This window comes from Anolis carolinensis, unplaced genomic scaffold (genome assembly GCF_035594765.1).
Source record: "Anolis carolinensis isolate JA03-04 unplaced genomic scaffold, rAnoCar3.1.pri scaffold_143, whole genome shotgun sequence".
In the NCBI taxonomy this organism is placed as follows: Eukaryota; Metazoa; Chordata; class Lepidosauria; order Squamata; family Dactyloidae; genus Anolis; species Anolis carolinensis.
This window is the reverse complement of record NW_026943952.1, coordinates 2,501-7,500: the sequence shown is the minus strand read 5'-3', so window position 1 is coordinate 7,500 and position 5,000 is coordinate 2,501.

The following is a 5,000-nucleotide window of genomic DNA, read 5'->3' as shown; positions in this document are numbered from 1 at the left end:
GCGGTGGGCGTCGCGCCGTCGACGCGCCGCTCTTCCCTTTCCCCCGAAGGACGGACGTGTCCCGATCCGGGAGGGGGGGGTGCGGAAACCCGAGTCGCTTTCCTCGCGCCGGCCGAGTCCGTCGGGTCTTCGCCGGACGCGGAGCGCGGTGGTCGTGCTCGGGAAACTTCACCTTTTTTCCCTTACTCGCGAGGTGCAAAACGTCACGACGCTGAAAATCTCGGCGCGCGTACCTCGAGGGTGGGGGAAGGCTTCCTCTCCGGGTCCTCCTCCCCCGTACGGCGCCCGGAGTCCAGCACGCCTCTGCCTGGAACTCCGAAGCGGGGGAACCCGGGCGGGAAGCACCCCACGGCGGAGAAGAAGGGGCAAGGAGAAAAAAAAAGCCCCTTCGCGAGACCTGGCTTGTCCGCAGCTGACGAAGGGAGTCCCCGCCGCCTCCGCCGGCAACCGCCGCGCCTGCCCCCTCCGGCGGGTCTGCGTCCGGAGGTGGAGCTCGGTAGGGCCGGGACGGAGGGCGGAAGGGCCGCCTCCTCGCCTGACCTGGGCTTGTCCGCATCCCGGTGGGTTTGGGTCGGGGGCCGAGGGCTCCGAGGGTCCGGGAGTGTGAGGCCGTCTTCGGGCTTCCGCCGCCGCGCCTGCCCCGTCCGGCGGGTCTGCGCCGGGCCGTGGAGCGCGGTAGGCGTCGCCCGTCGACGCGCCGCTCTTCCCTTTCCGCCGAAGGACGGACGTGTCCCGATCCGGGGGGGCGCAAGGGGGGGACCGAGTCGCTTTCCTCGCGCCGGCCGAGTCCGTCGGGTCTTCTCCGGACGCGGAGCGCGGTGGTCGTGCTCGGTTGTTTCCCCTCCCTTACTCGCGAGGTGCAAAAAGTCACGTCGCTGAAAATCTCCGCGCGCGTACCGGCGAGGCGCGCACGCCATCCCCTCGGCGGTTTCTGCTCCCCGTCGGCCTCCACGAGTCTCCGCCGGCTCCCCGGAACTCCAAGGCGGGCGAACCCGAGCGGTTTGCTCCCGTCTGCGGAAAAGAACCGGCGAGAAGCGCCCCGCCAGGACGCCGCCGGTCCACCGCGGGCAGGGCCGCCCGAGCGGAGGGCGCCTCCCCGGCACTCTTGACTCGTGGAACCCGGGCGGGCGGGCGGGCGGGACGTGTAGGGCCCCGCGCCTTCCCCCGGGGAGCCTGCGGGAACCGCGTCTGGCCGATTCGGGAGCCGGCGCCCGTCACCGGGGCAGAGGCGGGGAGGCGTCCGCCCTCGCGGTACCCTTAACGGCCGCCGAAGGCGCACGGCTCCCCTCGGCCAATCTTCCTCCAGGCGCCGGGGAGCACGACGCAGCCGCGGACCGAGGCGTCCTCCCCTCGCCCGCCGGTTCCGTCGCGTCCGCGCCGGTCGCGGGGAGCGGCGGTGAAGCTCGGTCACGTCCCCTCCCTTACTCGCGAGGAGCGAAAAGTCCCGACGGCGGAAATCTCCGCGCGCGGGCCGCGACGGCACGTACGGTTCGCTTCCCGATTCCTCGTCCCCCGGTCGCCTCCTCGAGTCGACGCCGCCTCTCTGGAACTCCGAGGCGGGGAAGGCAGGCCGGTGGCTCCCCTCGTCGGAAAGGAACGGTCCCCCTCTCGTGCGGATCTCGCGCGGCGCGGGCCTCTCCCTCGGCGTATAGGGGCCTCGCGCCTTCCCCCTTCGAGAGCCCGCGGGAAGGACGGGGTCCTCTTCGCGCCGTGTCGGGAGCCGGAGCCCATCGCCGGGGCCGAGGCGGGAGGCCGTCCGCCCTCGCGGTACCGTAAACGGCCTCCGAGCGCGTCGCGGTCGCCTTCGCGGCTCCCGCGGAGCCCGGTTTCCGGCACAGGAAGTTCGCGAGAAGACGACGGGAATTCACAGGCAAATTCGCAGGGGACCGACAAAATGAGAGCTCCGGGGACAACCCTAACGGCAAAAGACGCGCCGTCGTCGAAGCAGAACGATGAAGCCGAAAGGAAATGTATCTATCTTCTAATAATCATAAATTATTTATTGTAAATATTATTATTATTCTTTCATATTATGAAATAAATAAGTCTACCTTCTAATCTAAATCTGAAACGCGTAGGTGTGTACGTGGCACGGCTATCTGCCCACACAGACAGCCTCCGGCCTCCGCAAACAGGCTATACTTCCCAGGGTTAAAAATCTAGCAAGTCACCCTTTTCCAGTGACCTGTTCGTTACGGCGAGCGCCACGCAAGTGCCGCCCAAACCCTTGCCGACGTCCTTCCCGAACGCTCTATATAGCCCGCCAGCCGAGGAACGCTTTCGTTTGGGGACCATTTCCTCCTAGATTTGGCTTTGGCTTCCACCACGGGCAGGCATCCCAGGGTTCTCCGTTGCCGTGTCGTTTGCATGGCCCCGCCCACTGCCCTTTTCCTTTCCAATCTCTCTGCTTAACAAACGGAGCACGACCGAGCTGCAACTGAACTTCCTGGAGGAGTTTAGGGATTGACTCCACAGGGTGGAAGTTGTAGTTCACCCCGCCGCATCAAGTCTCGGAGCGCTGTCGCTCCTACAGGGAGTTGTAGTTCACCTACACCCAGAACGCTACGAACCCAAACGAGGACGGGTCTGGGCCAAACTTACCGTGCGGACCAGATATTATGCCCAGATTTGACAACCGATGGGTTTGGAGGGGAACGGGACTGGAAGTTCAGGAGTAGTGTAGGTAGTACTCAGATTTATAGTTCTCACCTGCAATGAATTAGCGTCGCACTTGGCACACAGAGCCCCCCCCCCCCCCCCCCTAACCGATCTCTATATATCCCTCTCTCTATCTGAAAGGGTCATGAAATTTCGGCCTAGGACAAAACCACACATCCCAGAAACACTAAACTTGCCAGCACAACTCCTCATCCATGCCTCTACGTTCATACAACAAAAAGAAAAGAAAAATAAAGTCCTCGTTAGAGGGAGAGGAATCATTCTTTTTTATCCAATGGCTGCCAGTTCAAAGGCTAAGCTCCGCCCACTTGGTCTCCTAGCAACCCGCTCAGCCCAGGGGACAGGCAGAGTTAGGCTTCACTAAAGCCTCTTCCAGACTGCCTGTAAAATACAGATGGTCAGATTTTTAACTGGATTATATGGCAGTGTAGACTCAAGGCCCTTCCACACAGCTATATAACCCATTGATAGTCTTCTATTTATAGTCTGCTTTGAACTGGATGATCTTGACTCCACACCGCCGTATAATCCCCTTCAGTGTGCAGTCGGATACAACTGGACTTAACCTTTACCCTAACTACCACCAATTCCTCAACACTTTACTATTTCTCATACCACCGGACTTGGCCACAGCGACGCGTGGCCGGGCACAGCTAGTCCATCTAGTTATAAAAAGAGCGACGGCATCGGGGCAGCGGACAAAAAACAACAAAACTACAGGACCCCCAACCTCGAAATTTGACAACCCAACCCATCGTCCACGGCTCTAGGTCGATACAACAAAAAGAAAAGAAAAACAAAGTCCTAATTAGAGGGAAAGGAATAATTGATTTTTATCCCATCGCTGCCAGTTAGAGGGCTAAGCAATATATAACATTGTGTGTGTGTGTGTGTGTGTGTGTGTATATATATTGTGTGTGTGTATGTATGTGTGTGTGTGTGTGTGTGTGTGTGTATGTATATATATATTGCATTGTACATGATTTTATTGTATTGTTTAATTGTTTTATGATATGTTGTTTTATATTTTGCTATCTTGTACTGTTCTGGGCATGGCCCCATGTAAGCCGCCCCGAGTCCCCGTTGGGGGAGATGGTGGCGGGGTATAAATAAAGTATTATTATTATTAGTTGTAGTTCACCTCCATCCAAAGACCACCCAACCCAGCCAATGACGACTCTAGGCTTGTCACGCAGACCGAATATCGCCTGCCGTGACTACCGACAGACAGGGAATCCGGACGTCGCGGTCGTTCACGCCCATCCGCAGAGTACTGCGCCGCACGATTCTGGGAATTGTAGTTCACCCGCGCTACAAACAGAATACGTAACATCGAAACACAAATAATACCGTTCTCAAACGACCCGGGCATCGCCGGGTCCCCAAGCCAGTCATAAATAAAAATCCAAAAATTAAATAAATAAAGGAAGGAAGGAAAGAAGGAAGGAAGGGCATTCGGACTATCGGAAACCTCTAAGCTTACCGTCAACGGGCAGAAGAGCAGCTGTTACAATGAAGATACTTCCCAAAACGTGATTTCTTTTTCAAACCGTTGCAGCGTTAAGAAGCGCACGAGTATTCGAAACCTGGGACGGAAAACTCGCATTCCTGTAGTCGGTGTTTTCAAGATAGGATCGTGGTTTTTGGGTGCTAAATTCACAAATACAGTCACGAGTACGGAGCATGACTGCGTATCGAACTCCTGTTTCTGTCAAATCTGTTGCATGGCGCGATGTTTTGGTGCTTCATTTGTAAAATCGTAACCTAATTTGATGTCGAATAGGCTTCCCCTTCATCTCTCCTTATTGTCCGACACATTCCGCCGGCCCGTTTGCGACTCTACCGTAGTCACGCCTGCCGCCGGAAACGAAAGCGAAACGAGGAAAGGTAAAAAAAAAAAAAAAAAAAAGGCAAAGGTTGTACCTTTGACGTGAAGTCCGGTCGCGTCCGACTCCGGGCGTCGGTGCTCGTCTCCGTTTCTAAGCCGAAGAGCCGGCGTTGTCCGTAGACGCCTCCGAGGTCGTGTGGCCGGCACGGCCGCGTGGAGCGCCTTTACCTTCCCCTGCCGGAGCGGTACCTATCGATCTACCGGCATCGTCACGTCTTCGAACTGCTAGGTCGGCAGAAGCTGGAGCTAACGGCGGGCGCTCACTCCGCTCCCGGGATTTGAACCCGCGACCTTTCGCTCTGCAGGTTCAGCACCTCAGTGCTTTAACACGCTTCGCCACCGGGGCTCCTGTTACAAGGGAAAGGTATCTTTAAAAAACAAACAAACAAACAAACAAACAAACAAACAAACAAACGAACAAACAAACAGACCA